The sequence below is a fragment of the Castor canadensis genome, chromosome 13 (assembly GCF_047511655.1).
Source record: "Castor canadensis chromosome 13, mCasCan1.hap1v2, whole genome shotgun sequence".
NCBI classification, from domain to species: Eukaryota; Metazoa; Chordata; class Mammalia; order Rodentia; family Castoridae; genus Castor; species Castor canadensis.
In genome coordinates, this window is record NC_133398.1 from 90,752,098 (window position 1) to 90,765,935 (window position 13,838).

The window sequence follows — 13,838 nt, forward strand, 5'->3', positions numbered from 1 at the left end:
ACTCCATTATCATCAATAGATAGGTCATCCAAACAAAAACTCAATAAAGAAATCCAAGATCTAAAATATGCAATAGATCAAGTGGACCTAGTAGATGTCTACAGAACATTTCATCCAACCTCTACACAATATACATTCTTCTCAGCAGCCCATGGAACCTTCTCCAAAATAGATCATATCCTAGGGCACAAAGCAAGCCTCAGCAAATATAAGAAAATAGAAATAATACCATGCAATCTGACCACAATGCAGTAAAAGTAGAACTCAACAACAAAAGTAAAGACAAAAAACATGCAAACAGCTGGAAACTAACTAACTCATTACTTAATGAAGAATGGATCATCGATGCAATAAAAGAGGAAATTAAAAAGTTCCTGGAAGTCAATGAAAATGAAAACACAACCTACCGGAACCTATGGGACACAGCTAAGGCAGTCTTGAGAGGAAAGTTTATAGCCATGAGTGCATATATTAAAAAGATTGAAAGATCCCAAATCAATGACCTAATGATACATCTCAAACTCCTAGAAAAACAAGAACAAGCAAATCCCAAAACAAATAGAAGGAGAGAAATAATAAAAATAAGAGCTGAAATCAACGAAATAGAAACCAAAAATACCATACAAAGAATTAATGAAACAAAAAGTTGGTTCTTTGAAAAAATAAACAAGATCGATAGACCCCTGGCAAACCTGACTAAAATGAGGAGAGGAAAAACCCAAATTAGTAGAATCAGGAATGCAAAAGGGGAGATAACAACAAACACCATGGAAGTCCAGGAAATCATCAGAGACTACTTTGAGAACCTATATTCAAATAAATTTGAAAATCTAAAAGAAATGGACAGATTTCTAGATACATATGATCATCCAAAACTGAACCAAGAGGATATTAATCACCTGAATAGACCTATAACACAAAATGAAATTGAAGCAGCAATCAAGAGTCTCCCCAAAAAGAAAAGTCCAGGACCTGATGGATTCTCTGCTGAATTCTATCAGACCTTTAAAGAAGAACTGATACCAACCCTCCTTAAACTGTTCCATGAAATAGAAAGGGAAGGAAAACTGCCAAACACATTTTATGAAGCCAGTATTACACTTATCCCAAAACCAGGCAAAGACACCTCCAAAAAGGAGAACTATAGGCCAATCTCCTTAATGAACATTGATGCAAAAATCCTCAACAAAATAATGGCAAACCGAATTCAACAACACATCAAAAAGATTATTCACCACGACCAGGTAGGCTTCATCCCAGGGATGCAGGGGTGGTTCAACATACGAAAATCAATAAATGTAATAAACCACATTAACAGAAGCAAAGACAAAAACCACTTGATCATCTCAATAGATGCAGAAAAAGCCTTTGATAAGATCCAACATCATTTCATGATAAAAGCTCTAAGAAAACTAGGAATAGAAGGAAAGTTCCTCAACATTATAAAAGCTATATATGACAAACCTACAGCCAGCATTATACTTAACGGAGAAAAATTAAAACCATTCCCTCTAAAATCAGGAACCAGACAAGGGTGCCCACTATCTCCACTCCTATTCAACATAGTACTGGAATTCCTAGCCAGAGCAATTAGGCAAGAAGAAGGAATAAAAGGAATACAAATAGGTAAAGAAACTGTCAAAATATCCCTATTTGCAGACGACATGATCCTATACCTTAAAGACCCAAAAAACTCTACTCAGAAGCTTCTAGACATCATCAATAGCTATAGCAAGGTAGCAGGATATAAAATCAACATAGAAAAATCATTAGCATTTCTATACACTAACAATGAGCAAACGGAAAAAGAATGTATGAAAACAATTCCATTTACAATAGCCTCAAAAAAAATGAAATACCTAGGTGTAAACCTAACAAAAGATGTGAAAGACCTCTACAAGGAAAACTATACACTTCTGAAGAAAGAGATTGAGGAAGACTATAGAAAGTGGAGAGATCTCCCATGCTCATGGATTGGTAGAATCAACATAGTAAAAATGTCGATACTCCCCAAAGTAATCTACATGTTTAATGCAATTCCCATCAAAATTACAATGACATTCATTAAAGAGATTGAAAAATCTACTGTGAAATTTATATGGAAACACAAGAGGCCACGAATAGCCAAGGCAATACTCAGTCAAAAGAACAATGCAGGAGGTATCACAATACCTGACTTCAAACTATATTACAAAGCAATAACAATAAAAACAGCATGGTACTGGCACAAAAACAGACATGAAGACCAGTGGAACAGAATAGAGGATCCAGATATGAAGCCACACAACTATGAGCAACTTATCTTTGACAAAGGAGCTAAAAATATACGATGGAGAAATAGCAGCCTCTTCAACAAAAACTGCTGGGAAAACTGGTTAGCAGTCTGCAAAAAACTGAAACTAGATCCATGTATATCACCCTATACCAAGATTAACTCAAAATGGATCAAGGATCTTAATATCAGACCCCAAACTCTTAAGTTGATACAAGAAAGAGTAGGAAATACTCTGGAGTTAGTAGGTATAGGTAAGAACTTTCTCAATGAAACCCCAGCAGCACAGCAACTAAGAGATAGCATAGATAAATGGGACCTCATAAAGCTAAAAAGCTTCTGTTCATCAAAAGAAATGGTCTCTAAACTGAAGAGAACACCCACAGAGTGGGAGAAAATATTTGCCAATTATACATCAGACAAAGGACTGATAACCAGAATATACAGGGAACTTAAAAAACTAAATTCTCCCAAAACTAATGAACCAATAAAGAAATGGGCATGTGAACTAAACAGAACTTTCTCAAAAGAAGAAATTCAAATGGCCAGAAAACACATGAAAAAATGCTCACCATCTCTAGCAATAAAGGAAATGCAAATTAAAACCACACTAAGATTCCACCTCACCCCTGTTAGAATAGCCATCATCAGCAACACCACCAACAACAGGTGTTGGCGAGGATGCGGGGAAAAAGGAACCCTCTTACACTGTTGGTGGGAATGTAGACTAGTACAACCACTCTGGAAAAAAATTTGGAGGCTACTTAAAAAGCTGGACATCGATCTACCATTTGATCCAGCAATACCACTCTTGGGGATATACCCAAAAGACTGTTACTCCAGAGGCACCTGCACATCCATGTTTATTGCGGCACTATTCACAATAGCCAAGTTATGGAAACAGCCAAGATGCCCCAGCACTGACGAATGGATTAAGAAAATGTGGTATCTATACACAATGGAATTTTATGCAGCCATGAAGAAGAACGAAATGTTATCATTCGCTGGTAAATGGATGGAATTGGAGAACATCATTCTGAGTGAGGTTAGCCTGGCTCAAAAGACCAAAAATCGTATGTTCTCCCTCATATGTGGACATTAGATCAAGGGCAAACACAACAAGGGGATTGGACTATGAGCACATGATAAAAGCAAGAGCACACAAGGGAGGGGTGAGGATAGGTAAGACACCTAAAAAACTAGCTAGCATTTGTTGCCCTTAATGCAGAGAAACTAAAGCAGATACCTTAAAGCAACTGAGGCCAATAGGAAAAGGGGACCAGGAACTAGAGAAAAGGTTAGATCAAAAAGAATTAACCTAGAAGGTAACACCCACGCACAGGAAATCAATGTGAGTCAATGCCCTGTATAGCTATCCTTATCTCAACCAGCAAAACCCCTTGTTCCTTCCTATTATTGCTTATACTCTCTCTACAACAAAATTAGAGATAAGGACAAAATAGTTTCTGCTGGGTATTGAGGGGGGGAGTGGGAGGGGGTGGAGTGGGTGGTAAGGGAGGGGGTGGGGACAGGGGGGAGAAATGAACCAAGCCTTGTATGCACATATGAATAATAAAAGAAAAATGAAAAAAAAAAGAATTTTCATTTTATTCCTTGCTTCCAATAATTTTTTAAAATCACAAGCACATTAAATTCTTCCAAATATGCTTTCCATGCCTACAAATATTTTCTCTTTTTTTTCCTTTTTGTTGATGTGGGAATTACATTGAAAGAGTTTTGAATGTTAAACACCCTTGCATTTCTAGAATAAAACCAATTTAAGCATGTTTTTTCCCTTTTATGCATAGCTGCATGTGCTATTATTTTGCTAATAATTTTTTTGCATTTGTATTTGTAGGAAAAATGTGTCATAATTGGCCTTTCTTAGAATGATCTTGGTTTGATAACAACTTTATGCTGACCTCTATTTCAAATTAATTTTATTCCTCCCCCACACTAACTTGTTAATTCTATATTCTTTTACTATTATTTAGTGGTTATCCTAGATATTATGACATGAACCTTGGCTTGTTATCACAGTTTGCTGTTCCCAATAATGATGAACTTTAAAATGACTTAACTTTACCCCCATCTTTTTTTATTATTGTTATGATTCTGTTATTAATTTTAAATGTATCTTAATGCTACAAGATGTTATTAGTATTGACTTTACTGTTCATATCCATTTTTATTTTCCCCAATCATACCTTTTATGATTTTACTTATTCCTTCCTCGATTATTTCCTACCCAGGACCATTTTTCCTTCTGCTCAAAGAATTATTTTTAGTGTGTCTTTTACTGTTGACTAATTAATTAATGGTGAATAATACTCTTATTTTTTTGTTTGTCTGAAAAATCTTTTACTTCATCTTCATTTAGAAAGATATTTTCTCTGTGTATGGAAAATATCGTAGGTGGAAAAAGATTGTCACTTATTTTCTGTTCATGACCTTTTGATGGTATTCCATTATTTTCTGGCTTCCCTGTTCTTCTACTGAGAACTCAGCTGTCAGGCTTATTGTTACTTCTTTGAAGGTATTGCATCTTTTTATCTTTAAGAATTTTAATTAACATATAATCGCACATATTTATGAATTCCGTGTTGTAATTCAATACATGTATACAATATACAATGATCAAGTCAGGGTAATTAGCTTTTCCCTCTCCTTAAATATTTATCATTTCATTTGTAGTGAACCTTTAGTTCTTTTTTTTTAATTTTTATTTTATTCATATGTGCATACATTGTTTGGGTCATTTCTCCCCCCTTCTCCCCGCCCCCTCCCTTATCCTCCCCACTGCCTCCCTTACCCCCCCTTATCCCTTGCTACCTGGCAGAAACTATTTTACCCTTATCTCTATTTTTGCTGAAGAGAGAGTATAAGCAATAATAGGAAGGAACAAGGGTTTTGGCTAGTTGAGATAAGGATAGCTATACAGGGAGTTGAGTCTCATTGATTCTGTGCATGTGTGTTACCTTCTAAATTAATTCTTCTTGAATTAATTCAAGAAGAACTTGAACTTTTCTCTAGTTCCTGGTTCCTTTCTCCTCTGGGCCTCTGTCACTTTAAAGTATCTGTATTAGTTTCTCTGCACTGAGGGCAACAAATGCTATCTGTCTATCTATCTATTTATTTATTTATTTATTTATTTATTTGATTTCCAGAAAGCTTTTATTTTTTGGCAGTACTGGACCTTGAACTCAGGGCCTCATTCTTTTTTTTTTCTTTTATTATTCATATGTGCATACAAGGCTTGGTTCATTTCTTCCCCCTGCCCCCACCCCCTCCCTTACCACCCACTCTGCCCACTCCCTCTCCCTCCTGCCAATACCCAGCAGAAACTATTTTGCCCTTATTTCTAATTTTGTTGTAGAGAGAGTATAAGCAATAACAGGAAGGGACAAGGGTTTTTGCTGGTTGAGATAAGGATGGCTATACAGGGCTTTGACTCACATTGATTTCCTGTGCGTGGGTATTACCTTCTAGGTTAATTCTTTTTGATTTCACCTTTTCTCTAGTTCCTGGTCCCCTTTTCCTATTGGCTTCAGTTGCTTTTAAGGTATCTGCTTTAGTTTCTCTGCATTAGGGACAACAAATGCTAGCTAGTTTTTTAGGTGTCTTACCTATCCTCACCTCTCCCTTGTGTGCTCTCGCTTTTATCATGTGCTCAAAGTCCAATCCCATTGTTGTGTTTGCCCTTGATATAATGTCCGCATATGAGGGAGTACATATGATTTTTGGTCTTTTGGGCCAGGCTAACCTCACTCAGAATGATGTTCTCCAATTCCATCCATTTACCAGCGAATGATAACATTTCGTTCTTCTTCATAGCTGCATAAAATTCCATTGTGTATAGATAGATACCACATTTTCTTAATCCATTCGTCAGTGATGGGGCATCTTGGCTGTTTCCATAACTTGGCTATTGTGAATAGTGTCAGGGCCTCATTCTCGCTAGGCAGACTCTACCACGTGAGCCACTCTGCCAGCCCTGTTTTTGTATTGATTTTTTTCTTTTTTTTTTCCTCTCTCTTTTTTTATTCATATGTACATACAATATTTGGGTCATTTATCTCCCCTTCCCCCATCACCTCCCTTACCCCCACACCCCCTCCCTCTCCCCCCCACCCTCTCGCTACCTGGCAAAAACTATTTTGCCCTTATCTCTAATTTTGTTGAAGAGAGAGTATAAGCAATAATAGGAAGGACAAAGGGTTTTTGCTAGTTGAGATAAGGATAGCTATAGAGGGAGTTGACTCACGTTGATTTCCTGTGCATGTGTGTTACCTTCTAGGTTAATTCTTCTTGATCTCACCTTTTCTCTAGTTCCTTGTCCCCTTCTCCTATTGGCCTCAGTTGCTTTAAAGTATCTGCTTTAGTTTCTCTGCGTTGAGGGCAACAAATGCTATCTAGTTTTTTAGATGTCTTACCTCATACCTCCCTTGTGTGCTCTCGCTTTATCATGTGATCAAAGTCCAATCCCCTTGTTGTGTTTGCCCTTGATATAATGTCCGCATATGAGGGAGTACATACGATTTTTGGGCCAGGCTAACCTCACTCAGAAGGATGTTCTCTAATTCCATCCATTTACCAGCGAATGATAACATTTCATTCTTCTTCATGGCTGCATAAAATTCCATTGTGTATAAATACCACATTTTCTTAATCTATTTGTCAGTAGTGGTGCATCTTGACTGTTTCCATAACTTGGCTATTGTGAATAGTGCTGCAATAAAAATGGGTGTGCAGGTGCCTCTGGAGTAACCTGTGTCACAGTCTTTTGGGTATATCCCCAAGAGTGGTATTGCTGGATCATATGGTAGATCAATGTCTAGCTTTTTAAGTAGCCTCCAAATTTTTTTCCAGAGTGTTCGTACTAGTTTACATTCCCACCAGCAGTGTAAGAGGGTTCCTTTTTCCCTGTATCCTTGCCAACACCTGTTGTTAGTGATGTTTCTAATGCTGGCTATTCTAAAAGGGGTGAGGTGGAATCTTAGTGAGGTTTTAATTTGCATTTCCTTTATTGTTAGAGATGGTGAGCATTTTTTCATGTGTTTTTTGGCCATTTGAATTTCTTCTTTTGAGAAAGTTCTGTTTAGTTCACTTTCCCATTTCTTTATTGGTTCATTAATTCTGGAAGAATTTAGTTTTTTAAGTTCCCTATATATTCTGGTTATCAGTCTTTTGTCTGATGTGTAGCTGGCAATATTTTCTCCCACTCTGTGGATGGTCTCTTCAGTTTAGAGACCATTTCTTTTGTTGAGCAGAAGCTTTTTAGTTTTATGAAGTCCCATTTATCTATGCTGTCTCTTAGTTGCTGTGCTGCTGGGATTCCATTGAGAAAGTTTATGCCTATACCTATTAATTCCAGAATATTTCCTACTCTTTCCTGTATCAACTGTAGAGTTTGGGGTCTGCTATTAAGATCTTTGATCCATTTTGAGTTGATCTTGGTATAGGGTGATATACATGGATCTAGTTTCAGTTTTTTGCAGACTGCTAACCAGTTTTCCCAGCAGTTTTTGTTGAAGAGGCTGTCTTTTCTCCATCGTATATTTTTTATCCTTTGTCAAAGACAAGTTGGTTATAGTTGTGTGGCTTCATATCTGGGTCCTCTATTCTGTTCCACTGGTCTTCATGTCTGTTTTTGTGCCAGTACCATGCTGTTTTTATTGTTATTGCTTTGTAATATAGTTTGAAGTCGGGTATTGTGATACCTCCAGCATTGTTCTTTTGACTGAGTATTGCCTTGGCTGTTCATGGCCTCTTGTGTGTCCATATAAATTTAACAGTAGATTTTTCAATCTCTTTAATGAATGTCATTGGAATTTTGATGGGAATTGCATTAAACATGTAGATTACTTTTGGGAGTATAGACATTTTTACTATGTTGATTTTACCAATCCATGAGCATGGGAGATCTCTCCACATTCTATAGTCTTCCTCAATCTCTTTCTTCAGAAGTTTATAGTTTCCTTGTAGAGGTTGTTCACATCCTTTGTTAGGTTTACACCTAGGTATTTGATTTTTTTTGAGGCTGTTGTAAATGGAATTGTTTTCATATATTCTTTCTCAGTTTGTTCATTATTAGTGTATAGAAATGCTAATGATTTTTCTATGTTGATTTTATATCCTGCTACCTTGCTATAGCTATTGATGGTGTCTAAGAGCTTTTGAGTAGAGTTTTTTGGGTCTTTAAGGTATAGGATCATGTCATCTGCAAATAGGGATATTTTGACAGTTTCTTTACCTATTTTTATTCTTTTTCTTCCTTCTTCTTGTCTAATTGCTCTGGCTAGGAATTCCAGTACTATGTTGAATAGGAGTGGAGATAGTGGGTATCCTTGTCTAGTTCCTGATTTTAGAGGGAATGGTTTCAGTTTTTCTCTGTTACGTATAATGCTGGCTATAGGTTTGTCATATATAGCTTTTATAATGTTGAGGTACTTTCCTTCTATTCCTAGTTTTCTTAGAGCTTTTTTCATGAAATGGTGTTGGATCTTACCAATGGCTTTTTCTGCATCTATTGAAATGATCAAGTGGTTTTTGTCTTTGCTTCTGTTAATGTGGTTTATTACATTTATTGATTTTTTGTATGTTGAACCACCCCTGCATTCCTGGGATGAAGCCCACTTGGTCGTGGAGAATGATCTTTTTGATGGGTTGTTGAATTCAGTTTGCCATTATTTTAGTGAGGATTTTTGCATCAATGTTCATTAAGGAGATTGGCCTATAATTCTTCTTTTTTGAGGTGTCTTTGCCTGGTTTTGGGATAAGTGTAATACTGGCTTCATAAAATGTGTTAGGCAGTTTTCCTTCCCTTTCTATTTTATGGAACAGTTTAAGGAGGGTTGGTATCAGTTCTTCTTTAAAGGTCTGATAGAATCCAGCAGAGAATCCATTAGGTCCTGGACTTTTATTTTCGGGTCTTTTAGTTTTATATAAAATACATAATAAAATACTATAAATTATAGTTACTTTATTTGTTGAAGACTAAAATTTATTCTTCTCTTCTGCTCTGGCTTCTTTCAAGACTTTTTTCTTTCCTTTGGTTTTTACTATAATGTGCCCAATATTGATTTAATCATATTAGTTACACATTTCCTTTATTTTATTTTTTATTGTGCTGGGGGGACATTGTAGCATTTACAAAATTCTTAAAATATATCAAATATTTCATACTTGAATTCACCCCCTCCACCATTCTCATTTGCTTCCCTCCATTACCTGAATAGTTTTCACAGGCGTCATTTTCTATTTACATACATATGTGCACAGTATTTGTACTATATTCACCTGCCACACCCTTTACCTTCCTCCTCCCCCCCTCCCTCTTGGTACCAACCTCCTTGGACAGGACCTGTTCTGGCCTCCTGTTCTCCAATTTTGTAAAAAAAAAAAAAATGTCATTTTTGTTTGTTTAAGATTCTACCTCTTAAAACTGTATTTTCTATTCCATATTTCAGAAGTTCTTAGCTACTATCTATTCAAATATGTTTTTCTGTGCCAATCTAACTTTCATCCCCTTTTGGGTCTCAATTACTGATGTGGCACACCTTTTCATTGTGTAATACATTTCACTGAAGAACCTTTATCCCCCATCTCTGCCTCCTGATTAGCGAGGATTACAGGTGTGAGACAATGGCTCCTGGCAATAATGATCTTCTGTAATTCCCACCCATTTTGTTCTTTGTGATTCAGTTTGAGTATTTTATATTTACTGATCTTGCAAATCACCAATTCTGCTTTTGTTTTAGCCAATCTGCTATAAAACTTAACCATTGAGTTCTTAGCTTCAACTATTATAATTTTTTACTTCTGGAATTTCTGGTTGATACTTTTTTAAAAAGTATAAGTCTCTGGTGAAATTCTCATATTGTCCTAGCTATTTTAAAAATCATAGTTATTTTGAAATACATGTCTGACAACTCAAAACCTTGGTCAATTGTAAATTTGTTCTTTTGGAATTTTGTTCTCTTGTCTCTCATGTTTGGTATGCCTGGTGTTTTTTGACATACAACACCAGACATTGTTTATGAAAGTCACAGAGACTCAAGGCAATGTTAGCTCATGCACCCTCTGGTATGCAGGTTGAGTGGGGCAGATTACCTTAACCTGATCAGGGCAGAGCTGATATCCCGGTTTGATAAGGCTCCATTTACTGTTCCTTCATCCATGCTTCTTGGGTACAGCATACTGGCAATCTCCACTGAAAGCCTCAAGTACTTACTTAGGGCCCTTTTATTTTTAGTGTTTCTAAATTAGCACATCAGATTGCTAAAAATTCTCTCATTTGTTCTCAGCAGTTTCCTGCCGAAAGTTTCAGCCTCTTGCCCTGAGAAGCTTGAAGATTTGTTCCTGTGCTCCCTTTTCTCTGGTTCTTGGCCATGCCAGTGCTCCCTGCCAGGCAGCTTTGCTATGGTTGAAATGTTTGTGTCCCTTCCCAAATTCGTGTTGAAACTTAATCTCCACTGGAACAGCATTAGAAGGTGGAGCCGTTAAGAGGTGATTAGGTCATATAGGCTCCACTCCCAGGATGACATTAATCCCTTATAACATGGCTTGGGGAGTTATAAGAGAATGAATCCTCATTCTCTTCTACAACACTGAGGACACTGTGCTTATTTCCATCTACAAGGAATTTCAGACACCAAAATTGCTGTTGCCTTGAGTATGAACTTCTCGGTTTCCAGAACTTTGAGAAATAAATTTAAGTTTTGCATAAATCACCTAGGCTCATTAATTTTGTTCCGGAAGCCCAAATGGACTTCCAAAACTTAGAAATGGACTAGACAAGCTCCAAAATTTCCGGGTATTTATTTCCGCTCTCTCTTCCCATGTGGTTCTCCAATGTTCCCTTGTCTCTTAGCCAGGAATCTGATCAGTTTTTCAGATTTTAATTCATCAAAAAGGCAAGACTCAGTGCATGTCCTGATTGGAAGCAATATGCAGATCAGCTCACCCTCCCCCACTACAATTCCCTTTTCTCTGTGCTCTTGTACCCTGGAGTCATGGTTATCTTGGCAGCTCTCCAATACCTTCAAGTAAATGCTTTAGTATTTTATCTGATTTCCTAGTTAGCTTTGGAATTATGCCATCACCATCTAAAGCATATGTCAGTAGATTTATTTTTAAAAGCCTGGTAACTAGCATATGGGTTATACTTCAATTGTGGGCATTAAAATATTTTGGTAAAGAAAGATGCTGAGGTTCTTCTGAAGTTTGGCTATATCTAACCTTAAAGCAAATTAGAAAACACAGAGTGTAAGGTAGACAAACAGTGCTCTTATTCTATCCTTTTACCATAGAATTTATAATCTCTCTTAAAGTATATTTTAAAGTGGAACAGGTGAGAGTCAAACAAGGAGTAGGTTTAAGGATGTTTAGAATGTACTCATACATTCAGAGATACACACACAGGAAGATAAAAGAGCAAAAATTCTGATTTAATCCATGAACCTTGACTATGGTCAATAGTTGTAAGTTGCTATAAGTGATAATTTCTCTAATTTTGCCTATGGGCATATTACCTGGTGCCATCTCTCTTTTCACATGATGTATAATCAGAATTAAATGATGTTTTTTCTTGAAGATAAATTATTTTTGCTGAATACATGGGTTAAAAAGGTTAGATTATTTCCAGTTTTGGACTTACGATGGCCCATTAGAAGAACTCATTCTTTTGTTTTGATCATGCTTCATACTGTGTCATGGAATGAGGAGCTAACTAGATGCTCAATGTTATTTTACTCTCTTCTACTAAAATGTTAAGAACATTCTCTTTTCTGCAGACTCAGCATCAAAGGTTATGTAATAAGCCATAGGACAGGTATCAGGAACTAGCAGTGTGTATCTTGCTCCAATTTCCTTTAGCTGAAATAAAAATTCTGAGAGTAGTAAAATGATCTTTTTTGTAAGAAAGACCAGCAGTCAAACTTAGCTGTTAAGCCACTGCTCTGAATTGGAAGTAGAGAACAAATAGCATAGGACCACCTGGGCCTTTTCAGGTGAAGATAGATTAGGGATGTTATCTGGGAGGTGTGACATTCTTTTTGATGGCATAGAGGTAAGAATGAGGGGTGGGTTTATATGTCCTTGGACTCATTTCTAAACTCTGCATAGTATGCCCCAGAAAGTGTCCTTGAGTAATTATAAACACTGAGGCCTCTAACCTATAGAAAATTCCTCTTCCCACTTTTAATACAGAATAAGAATTCTTGGGAGACAAAGTATTCTTTGTGCTGTATCTCAGCTATCTGCTCAGCTAATTTTCCCATGTCTAATGCTCCTTTTGCAATTCCATTTGTTTGATTATTTGAATCCAATCAGCTTCTATGCCCAATTTAAACCCCACCTTCTATATGAAGTCAACCTAGACACCTAGATCCAGAATTGATGCTCAGGAAGAAACCTCCTTTGCCTCCTGAGACCGGGACTTGTGTTCAGGATCTTTTTCATAGTGTTGATAGCTGATGCAGAGAGGGGGGATTCATTCCTAAAAGTAGAGAGTGGGGAGAGAGAAAGAGAAGCAGGAGGGAAGGGGAGGGGGAGAAGGAGAGGAGACAGAGTGGAGCTGAACCTTGAGGGGCTTGCACATTTACAAGACAGGAGAAGCAGGAAGAGGGATATAGTAAGAGACTAAGAAAGTCTCCAAAGTTAAGAGCAAATGAACACAGAAGATGTCAGCAGCTTTGGAGTCAAGAGAAACAGAGTTGTTGTTTACCTTTGGGCATTGGAGGTCACTCAAGATTTCAGATATCTTTCTTGTATATTAGTGATTAAAATGGAATAAAAACTAATATTTTGAAAATTAAAATATTGAAAGTGTGCAATTATAAAGTCATCTTCATCATTATTGTAATTTTATAAGATGTTCTATGTCATTTTCTTCTACCTTCATGATTTCTTTGGTTCATGACTAAGATTGATTCCTGGAAGATTTTGGATAAACTTGTCTTTGTCTCTCTTTCTCTTTAGTTGCTTCCAAAAGCATCCCATATGGAGGGCTGCATTCTTGAACTGTGTCCTTTCTATTGAATTGCCATTCTCTGCCATATTAAAAACAAACTCAATCCTTGTTACTTAAATGTCATTGTGGTTGGAGACTGTCAAGCTCAATTAAAGCTGAATATTTTTTCCAGGTGGTGTATTATTAAGGACCAATATAATTGTCTGCATTCAGAGACAGACGTCAGCCATTTAAGAGGGTCTCTGGGAAGGAAGGTAGAGTTCCTACTTATAGGTGATATGTTGAGATGAGCCTTCTCAGAATGATTCAGAGAAAACAACTCCTTTTCCTTCACCATTCATCCATTAGGATCAAACATGCTTCCAGTTAGCTTTCTTGAGGAAGAGAAAGAAAAACAGATCAATAATATTTATGATTTCAAAAGATGTTTCCTTGCTGCAATCTTACTCCCTTAAGGACAGCTTCTTTCCTATTAATAGAGTTGTGTTGTTGCAATGGGGACATTAGCCAGGTTTTGTTATATCAAGAGGGCTATAAAGATTGTCTTTGCTACTGTCCAGCTGAAAATTCTCATAAACTTCATTTGACTTTGGT